Source organism: Quercus lobata, chromosome 3 (assembly GCF_001633185.2).
Source record: "Quercus lobata isolate SW786 chromosome 3, ValleyOak3.0 Primary Assembly, whole genome shotgun sequence".
NCBI classification, from domain to species: Eukaryota; Viridiplantae; Streptophyta; class Magnoliopsida; order Fagales; family Fagaceae; genus Quercus; species Quercus lobata.
Window position 1 is genome coordinate 20646905 of NC_044906.1, and position 22341 is coordinate 20669245.

Sequence of the window (22341 nt, forward strand, 5' to 3'; positions counted from 1 at the left end):
ATTGAATTTCTCTTCTTTTATTTTTTTATTTTTAAGTTATTACATCGAATTTGTAGAACCCAATTTTACTGAAACTTTTTTTTTTCCGTGCCCGGGGGAGGGGGTTGGTGACAAGTATAACGAAATACTCTTATGCATACTTCTTAGGTCTGAAAGCTCATGATTCTCGTCTACTTGGATTGGACACTTTACATTTCTTTACTATATCATCTCTAGCCTTCCACTAATATGTGAACATAACTTAAAAAAATGCTTCATGTTTGGAAGACTAAAAATCTATTAAACATTCAGTGTTCCACTGACTTTAAATTATGTTAAAGTTTCACTGACTTTGGTTACTGATTTGGATCTTCCATAGACTTTGAATATTATGGTCTTCCTCGTTAATTGAAAATTACAGAATTCAGAATTCTTTGTTGCGCACTCAGGCTAAGTATAAATTATGCCGTCAACATTTGCTTGATTGTTTGTTTTTTCATCTTCTTCTCCCTTTTTCTTTGACTTTTCTATTAACAAATGGATCTTCCAATGAGCCTCTTGTATAGTGGCATTTGGTTGCTGTAATCCCATATCAAATTCTCTGAGCGAATAATTTTCCCAGCCCCTTTCTTGGTGCGTTAACCTTTACATTATATAGCCCTTCTTAGTTGATCTTAGCCCTCCACTTGTTGGTCAGGCAGGTGCCTACTTCTGTACCCGTCCCATCAGCTGTCCCTCCTTGCTTTCTGTTAGTTGCGATGATCGAAGTCACCCTATCTAGGCGTCTTTTCTCATTAACATGGTCAGGATGCTGGCGGGTGCATTTAATGCGGAGGGGACGTATTTACCCTGAACCAGTTTTGCACCGTACCCCCACGTGGGTCCCATTCTACTCGTATCTCCTTCAGAGGGCTTTTTGGGGGCGGCCTTCATCGAGACGTTGCTCTTCCCCTTGAAGTCCTGGAATTCCGAGGACAGGGTCGTCCTCGGCTGCTCCCCTCGACACTTCGGCCTTTCCCCATTTGTCCTCGGCACAGGCCCCAAGCCCTAATAGAGCGTGGGCCGGATCATAAGTTCTCTGACCCCACAGTACCATTTTATTAGTAGAATGGTATTGTAGCATGTTGCAAAAAAGAAATTGGATTTTAGCACATTTGATGAGGTGTGTTATTTGGTATTTCGATTTGGTGTGCAAAATGCTAAAACTTTTAGCATTTAGCACATTCGATGTTAATGCTCTTACCCATTTTGTGTGTAAACCATTTATTTTGTAGCACTTAAATTCTTAGGGTTTTTACAAACCTCCTTATGGGATTGATTTATGTGAATTTGCAACTCTAAATATAGACATATATCATCATATATATAAGTTATGAGCAAATATTAATGTGTAGGACTGCATGAAATTCAAATTCAAATTAACTAATTTTTTTAATGTTAAACATCCGGATTCCACTTTTTTTTTTCTTCCTCCAAAATGACCGGATTACACTTTTCTAGTCTTCAAAACTACAGAATTCTATGTCACGTCCTAGAAAAACGTACAACTATAATTTTATACAACTGAATGTTACTGCAATAAGAACGCTGATAAGTTTATGCTTATAAAGTATTCTTATCAGATATCTGCATTACCACTATGATGTTGCTTAATAATAATAAGTGAAATAAAATGAATTGTTGTGCTAGTTTGCAAGGTTGCAATCATCACTCAAATAAAACTCTTAAAATTCAGCTAGCTAGCATATCTTTCATCGACCTCTAGGATTCATAATCTCAGAAAACATCGACATCAATCCATCCTGATATTCCTTACTAGCAAAACTTTGCTCCCCATGGAAGATAGCTTTTTCTGCACTCCCTTGCAACTGCAATGCGAGCTCAAGACCCCACACCACATCATTCATTGATGGCCGTTCGGTTCCATTGTCATGCAAACAATTCACTGCAATCTCGCCAAATTTCTTCAAACACTCTGGTTCAATTTCAGCCTTCAATAATGGATCAACAATCTGACCAAGCTTACCATTGCGATAACATTTCAGGGCCCACTCTGCTAGACTTATCTCCTCGTGCTCTACCGTATGCATGATGGGTGGCCTTGCACACAACACTTCAAACAACACCACACCAAAAGAGTACACATCAGACTTCTCTGTCAACTGTTGGCGTCGATAATATTCCGGATCCAAATACCCAAAACTACCCTTAACAGCTGTGCTAACATGGGCCTTGGACGTGCTAGTAGTACCAAATTTTGACAATCCAAAATCGGACACCTTGGCTGACCATTTCTCGTCCAATAAAATGTTTGTGCTTTTGACATCACGATGAATGATAGGGTGCTCTGCACCTATATGCAAGTAGTTTAACGCACGTGCCGCACCAAGACAGATTTGGAGGCGTTGATCCCACGGAAGAGGTGTCTTATGACTCTTATCAGTGTTGTAGAGATGACTACAAAGAGTCCCACCAGACATAAAATCATACACAAGGATCATCTCGTTGCCATCATTGCAATATCCTATTAGAGAAACGAGATGGTGGTGGCGGAGCTGTGATAGTATCTCAATTTCTGTTCTGAACTCTTGGACCCCTTGTTGAGAACCGGGTTTCAACCGTTTGATCGCAACATGGGTGGCCTCACCATCAACGTGTATGTACCCTTTATACACGTCACCGAACCCACCAACACCAATAATGGAATTTTGGTCAAAGTTTTTGGTGGCTGCTTTAATCTCAGCCAATGAGAAGTTACGGCACAAATACGGTAGCGATGATCCGTGAGTCTTTGTTGACTTGGAAGTTTGGAAAGAAAATGGACGCCGCCAACGCCAACTGGTCTTGGCTCGCCGGAGAATCAAGAATCCGAGAATCAACAGAACAATAATGCCGGAAATTCCGCCACCGACGATGGCCGTTATTTTTATTCTGTTGTTATTTGACTTTGTTGCCGTTGGAAGGGTCAGCGGAAGTGTGTTGGGGTTGGGTCCGGCGAGATTTCCATTGGTGTCGTTGACTTTGAAGATTTCGATACCGTTCAAGATTGCACCACTGTACCGTTCAGGATCTGAAGAGATGGAGATAGAGAGGTTCACTCTTTTCTGGCTTTCTATGCCAAACATCGACACAGCGTAGTCCCTATATACGGGAACCCCACTCCCACCGCTCCATCTTATCACGTCGGCTGCCCTCTCAGCGGTTTGATTTGCAATGAAAATGAGGAATCGTCGGTCGCCCACCGCTTTAAACTCTGGTTGAAACTCGCAGAAGTGTAACCTAACAAGGTAATCAAACTGAGAATCCACGGGAAGTTGCCAAGTGAGATTGTATAACTTATTCGAGGATCGGTTGATCCCCATAGTGCGGGCAGTTCTATAGACTTCTTCCGGTGCAGTGTACGGAGGTATTTGGCTGAAGTTTAGTTCAATAGTACTAACTGGTAGCTCAGATGTTAAATCTTCTGTCAAGTACTTGTAGTCCGAATTCCAGCTACGGAACATTCCTGTATCTCTGGCGGGTGAGATGAAGCTCCCTCCAACATTTATTCTGTATAGCATCTCGAGAGCAGTTCCATTAACGACTCGGTACGGCTGCTCTTGCCGATAAAAGGGAGCCTTTGATCATCAGACGGAGTGTAATAGAGATTAGTAGGCATTGACAAGATTTCAATTCCGTTGACAAAAGCAAATGAATTGGAATCGCTTGGAGTTAAGGTTAAGTTCAGCCTCTGACCTTCCTCGATGTTGACACAGAATTCTCTAAATATGGTGTCATGGCCGGAATCATAATCAGGGTCCGCCATAAGCGCAGCATTAAAATTGCGAAGAAGAGTAAAAGGTCCAGCTTTGACAGAAAATCGGGCTTTAGAGCGATCAAAGGTGCCGTAAGTAGCTGGGTAGAAGTATAGTCGAACCAATTTTTGGCCTGCAGTGACTGATGAGAATATATAGCTGAATGGGGAGAGAGATAAGCGGGCTGTTGTATAGGGTACTCGGGTAGCAGAGGAGGATTGCTGCACAACGCTTGCAGTTAGAGATGCATTGTTTTGAAGATGTTCAACTGGGAAGAATATAGAATTCTCGTCTCCAATCCAGGTCCGACCATCTAGTGCGGTCGAATTGCCGGAGGAGCCACAGTCAAGGTTAATTTCGTCCTCTGGTATGTAAGGAAAGGGAGAGTTGCTGCCGACCGTGCTGGTCACGTGGTGCAGCAAGAAGGCGATGTAGAGAGATGTGAAACATGGTTGGAGGGTGGCCCAAAGATACGCGTTGCTTCGGTTTCCCTTGCCCATTGAAGCAGAGACAAAGTGAGTGCGTATGATGTAAAGGACGGGCCAGGACTCCGAGTCAAGGTGAGCTGAAGTATAAAAAAAAAAAAATTATTATGAAACTCTAATTTTTATTATCATTGAATATTAAAAAACTCTAATTAGTATTAATAAATCAATCAGTCAATTTGATTTAAGGGAGAAAATATTTCTGTACTAGTTAATATCGGTATGCCATTTTAAAATTATCATTACTTTAACATATATATTTATTGTATGTAAGGACACGATTTAGTACCTAACCCAAACAGTATTGGGTTCGCACGTAAAGGGCCCAGACAATGTGATTTGTAGAGCGTGGGTGTAAAGAACTAGGTTAACCGTGATCTATCCTCTAAAGACTCACTTTCATGAACGTTCAAAGTTTTTCAGTTAGTACAACTCATTTTTTTCTCTTTTCCCTTTTTTCTCTCTTGTTTACGTCTCTTGTTCTTCTTTCTTTTTTTGTTCCGATCCCTTTTTCATGTTCTCTTTTTAGTTTATATACTCCCTTTTGCGTTCCATCCTTACCGCACACGTGTAGGTTGGGTCCGGAGGATTTCTTTCTGTCCCATCTCGCACCCCTGGGAACTTCCTATGGGCAGCTGTAAAGCTGCTTCCTTACTGTTCAGGTATCACCTCCACATTAATGCGGCTAGAGAGTTGGTTGAGAGGTCATTAATGCGGAGGCAGCTGTTGTTACAGATATTTGTTGGCCTTATCTCTTTCATCCGTAGTCGGTTACTCTTATCCTCTATGGTGACCTAATTCTGGGATCGGATCGCAGTAAGACCACGTCCCAATCGTCCTCGGACGCGATCGTCCTCGGACGCATACTGCCGAGGAGTATGGCATCCTCGGATGGGTACGCGTCCTTAGATAGGCCTCAGGCCCCATAACCCTGAATCAATTCCGAACCCTACGGGCCCATTAACCGACCGGTCCCCACAATAGCCCCTCAAAATCCTACTTTTCGATTCCTCGGGAGAAAAGGTGGATTTTGACGTCATAAGCCTGCGCTTTGAGCGCGTTTTGGGGCATGCCCCTGACGCTTCAGTACCCCGGTTTTGGCAGCATTAAATTCTGACAACTCCCTTGTCTCCCACGTTAGACGGTGAGATCTAAATCGAACGGCAAGGGATTCCTCTTATCTTGTGAGCGGGAATTTTACCGCTCACAGTCCTTACATGACTATAAAGGCGTTCCCTAATTAAACCTGCACCTTACCTTTGATGATTACGTGGTTCCAGAGCTTATACATCGAATCTGCCTTCTTCCAGTCTTCGCTATTTTCCTGGCGATTACAAATAATCGTACGTTGTCCGAGGTCCTTCCCTTGAACCTGTAAGTCCTCTTGAAGCTTCTACCATTTTTGTTTATAGCCAAAAAGTCTTTTCTACTAAGTTTTTTAGAAAAATGGGGAAACAGAAGAATCCCTTTCGACGTCTTGTTGACTCCGAGGAGGGTATTAGAAACTTCCGCTCTAAGTACAAGATTCCTCCAACGGTGGGGTTGAGGTATGCAGCCCAAGGGGAGTGGGTTGATGCCAGGCAAACCGGGGAGGTAGTTATCCCCATGATTGCTTTTATTGAGGGCGGGATGACTATTCCCATGGGTAGTATCACCAGGGGTTACCTCAACTTTTTTAGGCTATCCCCTACTCAATGTGCTCCCAATATGTTTAGGATTTTGGGAAGTGTAGACGCTTTGAATCAGGGAATGGATCTAAATCTAACCCATCACGACGTGAATTGGGTGTACAGCCTTCACCGCCTAGCTGACCAGGACTATTATCTCAAGTCGAGATATCCTGAAGTAAGACTAATTCAGTACCTCCCCACTTCAAATAAGAACCTAAAAGAGGATTTCCTTATTTTTTCTGGAGAATGGCATGATGGTCTACCTTGCCCCACAGTAGAGGGAACACCAGGTGGGTGCGAAGTTATAGACCTATGCTAGTTAGCTCACGAACGCATTTTACTTACCTTTATTATTCTCGTGTATCACAATTTTAACTTTAGAATCAACGGTTTTGCAGATAGACGCTACACGAAGCCCAATCTCAGATTAGTCAATAAGGCGAGCCTAGATAGGTTATTGAAAGCTGAAATATACGTGAACGAGGCTGATGGCCAGTTACGGGCAGCACATTTAATTCTTGGCTATACCCCCCTTTCTTTTGGCTTTCAGGCGCCGAAGTGCGTGATTAGGGCACGCGATCCTCGGCTTCACCGTATCAGCGTTGCCTACGAAGGGTTTATTGTTTCGGAGGGTATTCCACTTCCCAAACACACACCTCTCACAGAACCTCTTTTCGTGGCCAGCGTCTCGGCAGGACCTTCTTCACCCTCATTTTCCCTTAAGAAAAAGGGAACCAATAGGAGAAGGAAAAGGGGAAAAGACAAGGAAAACGTCGTAACAGTATCTGAATCCGCGGAAGATTTCGGGATTTTCGATCAGCCCATAAGCCCCGAGGAAAATCCTGACGAGATGGGGATACAAAGGAAACCCCAGCAAAGCTTGATGGAGCTGATGGAAGGTCCACCGGGAAAGTCTGCACCTGCCAAAACAGTACCATCCCTGGCTTCATCTCTCCCAGCCAGGTCTCCTCCTCCCGTTCCTCACCACCCCCCTCGATCATCTCCGCAACCAGCGCTGCCCAGCAGGAAAAACGCAGGGATCAGAAGGGTAAGGAGGTGGCAGACGCGAGCAAGTCTCGTCCCATTCGAGAGGAAGATGCCCAACGAGCTGCAAAGCAGCAGAAAACTAGGCATCCCTCCACGCGGGGCCATGAGAAACCCGATTCCCCACATCCTGATTCACAAGCGTGGCTGCCAGTTCCCATGCTCGGCGGGGAGCCCCTGCGAGACGATGCCTCTATAAGGGACTATAATGGCGGCATTGGGTGTCATGTAGCCTCGGCCATAGAGGAGGCCTTATTGCTCCCAAAGGATATGGCTGAGATAAAGAATATGAGGAAGAATCAAATCATCCTTGACAACAAACGATACTTGGGCATGGTGAGAAGCTGTCTTTTACACTGCATCATTCTATAACTGTTACTTACTCATGCGTACTTTTTATTAATCCATAATGCTGCCTCACCCCTCCATTTTTTACAAATCATTCAAAATACTTTCAAGCTAGACGAGATGCTCAATGCTTGTTCCAATCAGCTAGATGGCGAAAGGAAAAGAAGGGTAACGGCTGTACAGACCTTGTCCAAATCTGAACAGGATTTAGTCGACGCAAGGAAGAAACTACAGGTCGAAGAAGAAGCTCGCAAGAGTGCTGAACTGACATCAGAAGGCTACCAGAAGCAGGCCGAGGAACAAGCAAAGCTTCTGCGCGAGGCGAATGCCGAGCTGAAGAAGACTCAGGAGCAAGTTCTTGTTCTTAAGAAGCATTTAGAAGAAACTCAGAGGCTAAGGGAGCAAGCTGAAAGGCTCAGAGAACAAGCCGAGAAAGCGAAAAACAAGTTCGAACAGGCAACGAATGAAGCCGAGCAGAGGGGCTACGAAATTGGGGTAGCTGAAACGGAGAAAGCTTTAAGAGCCGAGGTTCCGGAGGTGTGCAGTATCTACTGCGCGAGAACCTGGAGCGAGGCTCTTAACATTGCTGGGGTTGAAGCCTCGTCTGAGCTACGCAAGCCAGAGAACGTATATTATCCCGAAGCGATACGCTCCTCAGCTCCTCAACCGTACCAGGCTGATACTCCTCCACCAGCTATTAATCCTAATGAGGGGGTTTTGCCTCGAAATTCCCCTCCAGGAGCTTCCCCAAACAAATCCAACACTGCTTCGAAGGCAGAGACGGCCTCACAGAGTTTTCAACAAGAATTGGACTCCACGGTTTTATCAACCGGGGGTATTACTAATTGAAAGTAGAAAAGTAGATTTGTAACTTTAAATAGACACTTAATGGAGGGCTTTATCGCTTACTTTCTTACCGTTCTAACAGCTCCAAGTTACCTTCACAATCATTTGCTTTGTCGTTGTAATTTTGTATGGGCTCATTTTAACCACCTTTTTCATTGCACACCAATCTTACATTCGAAACTTTCTCTTTCTGACTCCATAATGAGTGTCCATAGGGCATTATTTTCATCAAGTTTATGATTTAGAAAAATTCATCACAATTATATTTATCATTTAGTACTTCAATATACAACTTAGAAGATCAATTTCTACCGAGTTTATGGTCCGAGGATTTGGCATAAGTTAACCTTTGTTCCATGTTTTAATATAAATCATAAGATGTTAATTTCCATTAAGTTTGCGATCCGAAGACCTGGCATAACTTAATTTCTGTTTAACGATACAGCATGAATGATAAGATGTTAATTTCCACTAAGTTTACGATCCGAGGACCTGGCATAACTTAATTTCTGTTTAACAATACAGCATGAATGATAAGATGTTAATTTCCACTAAGTTTGCAATCCGAGGACCTGGCATAGCTTAGTTTCTGTTTAACATTTCAATATGATAGGATGTTAATTTCCACTAAGTTTGCGATCCGAGGACCTGGCATAACCTAGTTTCTGTTCAACAATTCAGTATGATAGGATGTTAATTTCCACTAAGTTTGCGATCCGAGGACCTGGCATAACTTAGTTTCTGTTTAACAATTCAGTATGATAGGATGTTAATTTCCACTAAGTTTGCGATCCGAGGACCCGGCATAACCTAGTTTCTGTTTAACAATTCAGTATGATAGGATGTTAATTTCCACTAAGTTTGCGATCCGAGGACCTGGCATAACCTAGTTTCTGTTTAACAATTCAGTATGATAGGATGTTAATTTCCACTAAGTTTGCGATCCGAGGACCTGGCATAACCTAGTTTCTGTTTAACAATTCAGTATGACATGACAGGATGCAAAATTTACAGGATGCATATTTGACATGAGTTAAAAGAGAATATTTGAATTGAAACTTCTTACTAATAATAATACCTTCTGAGATTATTTACATTCCAAGGATGGAGTACAGGTTTTTCATCTAGGTCCTCTAGATAGTAAGCCCCTATTCCTGCTACAGAAGTAATCCGATATGGTCCCTCCCAATTGGGTCCCAGTTTTCCCCAATTTGGATTCTTAGTGGCCCCCAGGACTTTTCTCAGCACCAGATCTCCTATGGCTAACGGCCTCATCCTCACATTGCTGTCGTAGCCCTGCTTGAGTTTGTGCTGGTAGTAAGCCAGCCGAACCATCGCGCTTTCCCTTCGTTCTTCAATCAGGTCTAAACTTTTTTCCAGCATCGCATCGTTATCACTCGAAGAGAATGCACTGGTCTTTAACGTTGGGAATCCAGTTTCCAGGGGAATAATGGCCTCGGCCCCATAAGTCATGGAAAAGGGAGTTTCCCCCGTCGAACATCGGGGAGTTGTCGGATATGTCCAAAGCACATGTGGCAGCTCTTCCACCCATTTCCCTTTCGCGTCATCCAGTCTGTTCTTAAACCCATTGACGATAACTTTGTTAACAGCTTCAGCCTGCCCATTGCCTTGCGGATAAGCCGGAGTGGAATATCTGTTTCTTATTCCCAGTTCTGAACAATATTTCCTAAAGGCATTGCTATCGAACTGGAGCCCGTTGTTCGAAACAAGAGCTCGTGGGATTCCAAATCGCGTAACAATGTTCTTCCAGACAAACTTCTTCACATCTACGTCCCTGATATTCGCTAAGGGCTCAGTTTCAACCCATTTAGTGAAGTAGTCTGTGTCGACCAGCAGGTACTTCTTGTTTCCTATAGCTTTAGGAAAAGGGCCGACAATGTCCAGCCCCCATTGCGCAAAAGGCCAAGGGCTTGAGAGAGGATTAAGAACTCCTCCTGGTTGGTGGATATTCGGAGCATATCTTTGACACTGGTCGCATTTCTTAACGTACTTCTGCGCTTCTCTGTGCATATTCGGCCACCAATAACCCTGCGTTAGTGCTCGGTATGATAGAGACCTCCCTCCTGTATGGCTCCCACAAATGCCCTCATGCAACTCTTCCAGGATTGATTCTGCTGTCTCAGGAGGCACGCAGAGCAAGTATGGTCCAGAGAAAGACCGTCTGTACAGCTTTTTATCCTTGGATAACCAGTACCGAGGTGCTCTTCTTCGTACTTTCTCAGCTTCCACCTTATCCTCAGGCAATGTGTCACTTTCGAGAAATTTTGATATAGGGTCAATCCAGCTTGGCGACGAATTAACTTGACGGATTTGGCAAACCCCCTTCTCTGGTGAAGTGATAGTACACAAGTCTTCGACGATAATTACCCGAGGGAAATTTCGTGCTGAGGAGGTGGCAAGGGTCGCCAAGGAGTCAGCGTGGGTATTCTCCCCTCGTGGAATATGTAATACGTCGAAAGATTCGAACTCAGTTCGCATTTGCCTAACCCGGTCCAGGCACCCTTGCATCCTTGGGTCTCTGGCCTCCAATTCTCCAGTAACCTGGCCGATGACCAGCCTCGAGTCCGAGAACAGTTTCACCGCCTTTCCACCCATTTTACGGACCATACTCATTCCCATTATCAAAGCTTCGTACTCTGATTCATTGTTAGTAGCCGAGAACCCTAGCCTAAACGATTTCTCGATGATGACCTCTTCAGGGGATATCAAAACCAATCCCAATCCGGCCCCCCGTTGGTTTGCGGCCCCATCCACGTACACTTTCCACACAGACCCTCCTTGGGCGGATATCACGCCAACCGATTTTCCATCCATGTGATCTTGATTCCTACTAATTTCCTCAGGGCACTCAGCGAATTCAGCTACCAGATCGGCGAGAACTTGACCCTTTACAGAGGTGCGGGGCAGGTACTTGATATCGAAAGCACCCAGAATCGTACCCCACTTGGCAATTCTGCCGGTGTAGTCGACACTTCTAAGTATAGATTTAAGAGGCCATTGGGTCAAAATAACTACAGTGTGAGCTTGAAAATAGTGCGGAAGTTTGCGTGTTGCATGGACCACCGCCAGTTTGGCCTTTTCCAATGATAGATATCTCACCTCGGCTTCATGGAAGGATTTACTTACATAATAAACTGGCCTCTGAACGCCATTGTCTTCTCAAATCAAGACGAAACTGACTGCGTGAGGAGCTACCGCCAAGTAGGCATACAACACCTCATCCACCTCAGGGCTAGACATGATCGGTGGTTTGGACAAATAGTCTTTCAACTGCTGGAACGCCTCAGCGCACTCTTTGGTCCATTCGAATCCTTGCCACTTATGTAGCAGGCGGAAAAAAGGACGACACCTCTCAGCCGACCTAGATATGAACTGGTTCAACGCAGCAGTCATCCCAGTCAACTTCTGAACCTCTTTTGGATTCCGAGGCGCTTGCAAATCGTTAATAGCCCTAATCTGGTCTGGATTCACCTCAATTCCTCTATGGGTCACCATGTACCCCAAGAATTTCCCGGAGCCTACACCAAAGGAGCACTTTAAAGCATTCAGGCGCAATTTGTGTTCTCTCAATATCCCAAAGATGCTAGTAAGGTCCCCCACATGTTCAGTTACTACTTTACTTTTCACGACCATGTCATTAATATAAACTTCAATACTTCTGCCCAGCTGTGGCTCAAACATTTTCGTCATCATGCGTTGGTAGGTAGATCCAGCATTTTTCAAGCCGAAAGGCATCACCTTGTAATGGTAGTTCCCAATCGGGGTCACGAAAGCGGTTTTTTCCTGATCATCGGCGGCCAGCGGTATTTGGTGATATCCTTGAAAGGCATCCAAGAAACTCATCCTAGGGTGGCCCACGGTCGCATCCACCAACTGGTCAATCTTGGGCATAGGAAATGGGTCTTTAGGGCATGCCTTATTAAGATCGGTGAAATCAACGCACACTCGCCATTTCCCTGTTTTCTTCTTTACTACCACTGTATTGGCCAGCCATTGGGGATAAAAGACCTATTTGATAGCCCCAGCCTGTTTCAGCTTAGCGACTTCACTTCTGACTGCCTCGGCATGCTCTTTCGATGGTCGCCGAGGAATTTGCCTCCTGGGGGGAATGGCAGGGTTCACGTTGAGCCGGTGACAAATGAAACTTGGGTCTACTCCTGGGGCTTCATACGGGTCCCATGCAAAGACGTCCACATTGGCTCGGAGGAACTCCAGCAAACTCGCTTTCTCTTGCAGACGCGGTTTAGCCCCAACCCGGAAGAATTTTTCTGGATCATCAACAACAATCACCTTTTCCAGATCTTCACACTCCACCCCATTGGTTGGTATGTCTAAACCTGACGTTGGGGGCTTTAATTGCTATGACTCATTATCGGCTGTAGCCGAGGTTTCTGCCTCTAGCCGATGCTGAATGGCCGCTACTTGGCATTGCCGAGCAGCCGCTTGGTTCCCTACTATCTCCAGCACTTGGTCTCCAGATGGGTACTTCACCTTCTGATGTAGGGTGGATGAAACCGCTTTAAGTGTGTGAAGCCAAGGTCTGCCCAAGATAGCCGTATATGGAGAATAAACATCTACGACAATAAAATCCACCTCCACCACCTCCGTGCCTGACTGCACAGGCAGCCTGATTAGCCCCATAGGAATGACCAACCTTCCCTCAAAACTGACTAGAGGGGAATTATAGGTTGTCAAGTCCCCCGGTTTCAAACCTAGCCCCTTATACAAATCCGGATACATCACATCCGCTGCGCTCCCCTGATCAACCATCACTCTTCGGACATCGTACCCACTAATCCTCAGTGTGACCACCAAGGCATCCTCATGGGGTTGTATAGTTCCAACCAAATCTTCGTCCGAAAAACCCAAAATCAAAGGGACACGCCTCTTGGCCCTCTTCGATGCTTGAGAACGATCCTCAGCGGGGAACCGAGACACCGACAACACTCTTGTGGGGCAAGAACCAATTCTTCCCGGGGCCGCAAAGATAACATTGATCGTTCCCTGGGGGAGCCTTGATGAAGCATCCCCCCACACCTCGGAACCTGCCTGGCTCGCCCTTCCGCTGGAATGGTGCAAGAGTTGCTTTAATTTTCCTTCTCGGACCAACTGCTCCAAATGGTCCCATAAATTCCTACAGTTGTCTGTCGTGTGCCCATGGTCCTGATGGTAATGGCAATACAAACTCGGGTTGCGTTTTGTAGGCTCTCCCGCCATCCTGTTCGGCCATTTGAAGAATGGCTCGTCCCTTATCTTCTCCAAAACCTGCTGAACAGGCTCCCGAAACACTGCATTAACGACCTGGGCGTCCGCCGAGGCCGACTGCCCAGCGAAGTCCCTCCTTGGTCGGTTATTATTGTAACAATCTGACCTGAAATCCCTTATCTCCTGAGGGATCACCTTGGCCTTTCCTTTCCCCTGAAGTTGATCTTCCTCTATTCTTTTGTACTTCTCTATTCTGTCCATCAGCTGGCGCACACTGGTGACAGGTTTGCCCGTCAAGGATTTCCTCAAGTCGTGGTCAGTTGGGAGACTGGCTTTGAAAGTGGTTATAGCCACAGCGTCATTCTTCCCCCCTATTTCGTTAAACATTTCCCAATACCTATCCGAATAGCTCTTGAGAGTCTCGCCCTCTCGCATAGACAAAGTCAACAAGGAGCCCAGAGGCAGAGGAGTTCGGCTGCATGTAATAAAGCGAGCGCCAAAAGCCTGGGTCAGTGCTTTGAAAGATCCAACAGAATTGGCCCTTAAGCCATTGAACCACCTCATCGCCGTTGGACCCAAACTCGATGGAAAAATCTTGCACATCAGAGCATCATCCCTAGAATGAATAGCCATCTTCTGGCTGTAATAACTTACATGTTCCACCGGATCCGAATGGCCATCATACAGAGAGAACGTAGGTTGATTGAACCGCCGAGGATGGGTAGCGTCGTCTATGCTTCTTGTAAAGGGTGATCTGGAAATTTGACTCAACGCCTTGTTCATCGCATCGTTTCCCAAGCCCCTGCTAGTTGGACTTTTACACCTATGCCTATGGCGACGCTCCTCTTCGTAGGAGAAAGTCTCGCTTTGCGGAGTCCTCGACCTCCGCCTGTAACTGGTTCCATCCGACTCCCCGGATGATGGTTCGGAACGAGGTGGTGAACGTTCCCGTCGTGCATGGCGTAACTCTGTCTTCAAGTCCGCAATCTCACGATGCAGATCCCCATCATGCTTCGCGTGGGAAACGTGACTCTTCCCGCGTGTACGGGTTCTTGTGGTATGAGTAGTATGTATGCTCCCCTCCTGGACTTCCCTCTGTTCGGGACTCCTTCGAGGACCACCATGCTGAGAGCCCCTTGACTCCGCCTGATGCGGGTTGACATCATCTTGATGCAGCCCTGCTACGGGGTGAGGCAGTTCCACTCCTTCCATCGAAAACGTTGTATTAGAGGTTATACAAGCTAACACAAGCTCTCCCCACAGACGGCGCCAATTGTAAGGACACGATTTAGTACCGAACCAAAACAGTATTGGGTTCGCACGTAAAGGGCCCAGACAATGTGATTTGTAGAGCGTGGGTGTAAAGAACTAGGTTAACCGTGATCTATCCTCCAAAGACTCACTTTCATGAACGTTCAAAGTTTTTCAGTTAGTACAACTCCTTTTTTTCTCTTTTCCCTTTTTTCTCTCTTGTTTACGTCTCTTGTTCTTCTTTCTTTTTTTGTTTCGATCCCTTTTTCATGTTCTCTTTTTAGTTTATATACTCCCCTTTGCGTTCCATCCTTACCGCACACGTGTAGGTTGGGTCCGGAGGATTTCTTTCTGTCCCATCTCGCACCCCTGGGAACTTCCTATGGGCAACTGTAAGGCTGCTTCCTTACTGTTCAGGTATCACCTCCACATTAATGCGGCCAGAGGGTTGGTTGAGAGGTCATTAATGCGGAGGCAGCTGTTGTTACAGATATTTGTTGGCCTTATCTCTTTCATCCGTAGTCGGTTACTCTTATCCTCTATGGTGACCTAATTCTGGGATCGGATCGCAGTAAGACCACGTCCCAATTGTCCTCGGACGCGATCATCCTCGGACGCATACTGCCGAGGAGTATGGCATCCTCGGATGGGTACGCGTCCTTGGATGGGCCTCAGGCCCCACAACCCTGAATCAATTCCAAACCCTACGGGCCCATTAACCGACCGGTCCCCACATTGTACATTATATAATATCAATATATTAACCTAATATATAGTAATATAAAAATACATTATATTTGAACTAGAATTATATAATCCTTATTTTAGTTTTTCGTTTCCCACCACTGACCCACCTACAAGCCAGCCTTTTGTTTTTGTTTTCACCTGATTTATTCTCCTCCACCCATTCCTTATCTTCTAGACTTTTTTTTTTCTCTACCTTTTCCATATCCACACAATTAATCATTATTATTTCTACCCTCTCCTTCTTCAGCATGATTCTCTTTCTTTGTTAAGTTTGTTTCATCTTCTTCATTTTTCTATATTTCATCCACGGTAAACCCCCTCTCTCTTTCTCTCAAGTGTCCTTCAAAACATCAATTATGCACGTATATGTATGCTCAATCTGCTATTGTGTTGTGTTATAATGACTCTACCTCTTTGCCTTTCTTTTCAGTTCAGTGTCTCTCACTCTTTCTGAGTAAGGGATTTTTATTTTATTTTTTCCTTTGGGAATATGATGGAAGGATTGAAACTTTAAATTTGTAGATTAGTTTTGTTTCTAAAATTTTAAAGGGTTGGGCTTCTTTTACTTTGGTAAAATTGGTAGATTGGGCTTAATTATTTTGTAACTTTGCTATTGGTGATTTTGTTATTGAGCTTTATTTATTTATTTTTTTTTGGAACTTGCTATTTTTAAGGGAGCGTAAGTGTAATTTTGTTGAAAAAAATGCTAAATTAGTACCTATATATATATATATATATATATATATATATGTGGGGTCCAATGATTTGAGGCCCTGACCCATTTATTCATTGGGGCCCAAGGTCCGAGCCGAGGAGGGTTATAGCTCAGGATAGGTAATACAAGTACAAAATAGTCCTGGGACACAGCCGAGGACGAATCAGTCCTCGGCATGTCCGAGGTCCCCCTGGAAGGAAGGAAAAAAACGGAACAGAAACAGTCTGGAAAAAATCTAAAAATATCTACGTCAATAGGGAAGGACACCCTGGATAGTTTAACGACCAGGGAAAGCAGCCCTTACTGCCATTTAATACTCTGCACCTGACAGAGCCATACTCTCCAGCTTTTACAACCACCCCCAACCACTCTGGGTATGGGCTGATGGGACAAGTATCAGTCTTGAAATGTCGATCTTACACGTGGACGAAGGATAAGGAACACAGGCTAGTATAAAAGGAAAAATAAGCAATCCAGAGTAGGGGCTGGGAAAAACGGCCAAAAATCAGAGCCTCCCAACCCGCCTCTAGGAGAAAGACTCCCAGGGTGAACACGATCTAAACCATATAGGAACACCACGAAAAGACTCGCCGTCTGGTGATTAAGGTCTAGCCTTTCAAACCCACGCTCTATAAATGATATTGTTTGGGCCTTTTTACATGCGAACCCAACACTGTTACGGTTCGTTACAAATCGAGTCCTTACAATATATATACTATTTTTTCTTTTCCAAATTCTAGGGGGGGCCGTTGCCCCCAAGCCAAAGCATGGCCTCGTCCTGATGATACCTTTTTTATTTGCTAATGCATTAGTATTGGGTGTAAAAAATGGTGAGTTCTCAAAAATATAACTTACTGTACATGGTTTGTAAATAAATAAATAAATAAATAAATAAATAAATATATATATATATATATTATTGGAGAGAGAGACAATTAGGGTCCATTTGGTTGGAGAAGTGGAAAAGTGGAAGGATGAAAAATTGTGGGGATGAAAAAATTTAAGGATAGAAAATATTTGGTTTTCCTCTTGTGTGCTTGGTTGGAGGGGTGGAAAAGTGGGAGAGTGGAAAACTTTTTTGTTTGGTTGAAGAAAAAAAAGAGAAGGATGGAAAAATGTAATTTATATAAATTGACTATTATACCCTTGTTACATAAAATATAAGAAATAAATTTATTTGTACTCATTAAATAATATAAAATTTTCCACATCATACATATAAATTTATATTATTATTTTTATTATTATAATGTAAAAATTATAATAGTGTACATATAAATTTAATTGGGCAAAAACGGGGTCATACAAATTTATAGTGTACATAAAATAGTGTTTTTATTTGTTTTTTCTCCCCTCAATTATTATAAGGTCCCTTTTAGCTAAGGCACTTTATAAAAATAAAAAATAAAAAAGTTTACATTTTTCCAAAAGACATGTACATAATACATGGTAGGAAAAAAAAGAAAAAAAAAAGAAAAGAAAGAAAGAACCTGGACGTTGGTGTGTTGTGAAGGTAAGGATGAGAATAGGTAAAAGTCAAGTCAAGGTCATGAATGAGAGGTAGGTGAGGGGTATTTGTGTAAAAGTGCTTTCACAACACTTTTCTCTCCGCATTTTCCTTCTGATTTGGGAGGATTAAAAAAGTGGGCCCAGGGGAGAACTTTCTCCCCTGTTTTCTATCTCTCCTATTTTCCTTCCCCAACCAAATAGTGGAAAACAACATTTTCCACCATATTTTCCTCTCCCTATTTTCCATCCTCCCTATTTTCACTCCAACCAAACACACCCTTAGACAAAAAGGAATAGAGGAAAGAGAGATGAAAGAGAAGAGAGAAACCGTTTGTGTTTTTTTTTTTTTTTTTTTTTACATCCTCAAATGTGAATGCTCCACATTGATGGTGTGTGTTAGAGTTTCAATCCTTATAATACAGGCTACTACTATAAAGGTTGGTCCCTTTTATAGTGATACTCTGGTTATGTAATATATTATAAGTCTGTTTAAAAAACTGTATATATTGTTTTCATGTTCATGAGTTCTAATAAGTATTATTGTTTCCTAAAAAAAAAAAATTGTGAATGCTTTATGAGAAGATATTTCAGATTTTTTTTTTTTTGACGTAAAAAGAAATTTTCAAATGTGATAATAGTAATACATCAAAATATTTTATTGTTTAATTTGTGAACATTGGCAGCTTTAACCTTTAGCTTTAGGTGCAGGGTCTCAAATGAACTCCGAGTTGGCAAACACAAAAAAGATCACATGCTAGTGGGTTTTAGACATGAGTTCCAAAATATGCTAATGGAATAGGATGGCTCCTACTAGCTTCTCCCACCTCCACATCCGGCCACCCTCCAAGAACCACACATGCGATTTCCCCCCACATATGGCTCAAGTAGCAATGGCCCTTAAGAAAATTACTCAGGGTTCCAAATTTAAATATTAAATACATTCTATATGTATGTAATGATTAAAAAGCCTAAATTCATTGTCATATAAATCAGCTAGCAATAACAATTTTATTGAATAAAAAAAAGTGAAGCTCAAATACATAGGGTGTCTACAAGAGCCACAAAAAAGACTACTTCGTGCAAAAAGGGCATACAAATGTCATTAAAGTACAAAGAAAACACAAACTATGTACAAGCTAAAAGGGAACCTACAAACATCAAGAGGGAATCACTAGATGTGAGTTCCCAAGCCTAAGACCAATCAAATAAGGTGCCTACAAAAAAGGCAAAAAGCTGAAGCCTTGAGCTTTTGATATCCTCAAACCTTCAATTTTTTTGTTCCCTCCAAATAGACCATATCAAACACAAAGGTGCCAAATTCCAAATGTTAGACGACTGTTTCCCCAACCAGTTCCACCACCCCATCAAAAGATTGAGTACTCTTTCAGGAAGAACCCAAGCAACCCTAAATGATCTAAAAACAAAGCTCCACCAATGATAGACCCCTTCACAGTGGATCAAAAGATGGTCCATTGATTCCCCATAACACCAACACATGCAATGCCAATCCACAAGGGAATAACCTCTCCTCCTCAAGTTATCTCCAATGAGTGTTTTCCCTCACGTTGTCGTCCAAACAAAAAAAGGAAACGCGCCAAGAGGCCTTGACCCTGCCAAATCCCTTTCCAAGGGAAGGTGACAACTGAATGCCCTCTCAACACATTATAAAAAGACCAAATGTCAAACTCCCCAGTCTTTTTCAACTTCCACCTCACCTGGTCCCCACCCTCAATAGGAGGAATGTGACTATATGAAGGAAGGTTGCCACTAATTCCATTTCCCCATCATTCAAATCATGCTGGAAACTCACATCCTAACTCCTTTCCCCTCCCTATTGCCTCACCAAGTTAAACTTCCCTGAAGCCTCCCGATCAATAGCAATCTCAAACAAGATCGGGAAATCCTCTCTAAGAGTTTGGTCACCACACCAACATTCATGCCAAAATTGCACTTGATTTCCCAAAACAACCTCAAACTGAATGTATTTACTAAAACATTCCTAGCACATCTAGATGCTTCTCCAAAGACCACAAGCATGAGGACACCTATCAACTTAGAAATTCATCACCCCCACAACCATGGAATAAATGAGAAGGCCAATTGATGTTGATGGACAATGACGAAGAAATGCTGCAATTAGGTTGGATTGACAAAACAACCCTTTCTGAATAGGATATGTACTTTGTTGTTAAAGGAATTCCTATGGAGAAGCATATGGGGCCTAAGATGCCTCATAATGTTTCTTTTTGATATTGGTTCTGGATGAAATTATCAACCATGTATAGTTGCTACAACGTCAAGTTGAGTGAAATTTTACACTTTCTGAGAAGTAAAAAGGGTGCCCTTTTCAAGGGAGAAGGGCATGAGAATTGCCATCCAATCCTACAAGAAACTCAAATTGGACATAGCCAATAGCAACAAATCTCTCACCGGTAAGAAGAAAATCAACAAGAGAAGGGCAATGAGTCCCACTCACCTCCAATTTGGTAGGAGCATGCTTCCTGGCTGTGATTTGAAGAGGTAGATTTAAATTTAAATATTAGGCTAAAATGCAAATTGCTCTCTCTAAAATTTATTGAAATTCGTTTTAGACCTCTAACTTTACTTTAGTTCAATTGAGTCCTCTAAATTTCAAATTTATTCAATTCAGGCATTTCATCCAATTCCGTTAAAAATTTGCTGTTAAGTATGCAATTAACTAAGGAAAAATGATTTTTTGAAAAAAAATGGTTCTCACATAAAAAATCTATAGAGTATTTTTATTAATTTTATAGATTTTTTTCATGTGAGAAAAATTTTTTTTTTTTTAATGGCAATTTTTAAATGAAATTGGATAGAATATCTGAATTGAATAAATTTGAAACTTAGAGGATTCAATTGAACTAAAGTAAAGTTCGAGGTTTGAAATGAATTTTAATCAAACTTAAAGGGTGAAATTTGCATTTTAACCTAAATATTAAGTTGGTATTGGGTCAAATGGTCAGAGGGCTAGTATCAACAAAAAGAAGGAAACTAGGCCCACAAGCAACCAGGCCACCCCTGTTGTGGGTATGGTGAGTGTTGACCAAAATAATAAACGGGTGGGCCACATCCAAATCCAAAATGGGTATGGAGGCCCCTGATGGTAAATAGGTTAAAGATAAAGAGTAAGGAGTAATTAATGGCCCATTAGGCCCCACACAAAATGGGGATGGCAATTCGGATCCATAACCCAGCAAACCCAACCTATTAAAAGAATATACCCAAAAACTTCAAAGGAAAGAGATTCCATAGTCACGGAATTGGTTTAATTTGAGGATACCATGGTTCGATTACCACCTTGGGGGTGGGTAGTTGTGAGGAAGTATGGCTCTTTCAGGGGCAGTTGGACTAACTTAATGGTTACTAGGACATATAGGGGTGAACTTTTGGAAAAATATGAGGACTTGGGAAAAGATTTCAAGGTTTATTTTGCCAATGAGCTATAGATTAACTGGAACTTCCTTCTCCCATAATAACTAAATGGAGTGTGAGGTCGTGGGTTCAAGACCTACTAGGTGCACATGTAACTACCAATCAAAAGAGAAAAATGTTTTCAAAGGTTTATTTTTTTGAAGTGGGAGATGGTACTAGAGTTAGTTTTTGGAGTGATGTATGGTGTCATGAAACTCCCTTAAAGCTTAAAGGATTCTTTCTCTGAGCTATTTTGTATAGCAAAGGATAAGGATGCTTCAATGGCAGATTATATGCAAATTCGCAATGACTCGGTTCATTGGGCAGTGAATTTTGTGAGGATATAGGACTGGGAGTTGGAGTCCACTTTGACTTTCTTGGAAGTACTCTATTAAGTAACAGTGCGAAGTAATGGGGAAGGTAAGTTATGTTGGAGGTTTTCTGATAAGAGGGGATTCAAGGTGAGTTCTTATTACAAAGCCTTAGTCCCTATTGGAGTTGCAAAATTTCCTCAGAAAGGCATTTGGAAGCTAAAATTTCTGAGTAGAGTGGCTTTCTTTATTTGGACTGCATCTTTAGGGAGGATCTTAACTGCTGAGAACTTGCAAAAGGGGAATATAAATGTGGTTAGCTGGTGTTGTATGTGCAAGGAGGATAGGGAGACAATGAAACATTTGCTTGCAAATTGTCCTGTTGCTAGAGATCTATGGGATATGATTTTTGCTCTCTTTGGGATTCTATCGGTCATGCCTAAGGGGGTTATAGAATTACTATCTTGTTGGAAGAACCAATTTGGGAGACATAGAAACATTGCAATATGGAAGGCCGTTCCACATTGTTTGATATGGTAATGGTGTCTGTGGTGTGAAAGAAATGCTAGCACTTTGGGTGTGAACAAACTAGTTTCGACTTGAAGATGCAACTCTTCATAACGTTGTTTGAATGGTCACTAGCTTTAGGGACATGTCCTTTCTCTAAGTTCTTAGATTTCAGGGATCATTGTACCGAAATGTGTTGATCAAAAAAATAAAGAAAAAAAGAAAAAAGAGAGAGAGAGAGAGAATACCCAAGTACACCGGAGGTGTACTTGAGTAGCAGTAGATCAACCTCTCAAATTACAAAACTCAATTAAATCTAAAAGAGAAGAACAGGGGAGAGAATAGAAAGCAGTACTCCAATCCAGCAAAGAATGAAGGAAGGATTTAACCTCAAGTATAGACCGTTCACTTACCTCAAAGCATTGCGCATTCCGTTCTTGCCAAATGCACCACATAACAAAGTGTAGCACAGCCCTC

The 22341-nt window shown here is 42.7% G+C and overlaps 1 pseudogene across 1 annotated transcript; it reads right to left on the minus strand.

Moving 5' to 3' along the window:
- Positions 1–1494: 1494 nt before the first annotated feature.
- LOC115978763 lies at positions 1495–4347 on the minus strand (annotated as a pseudogene). Its single transcript, XR_004088860.1, has one exon. The product of XR_004088860.1 is annotated as a receptor-like protein kinase FERONIA (transcript).
- Positions 4348–22341: the final 17994 nt, after the last annotated feature.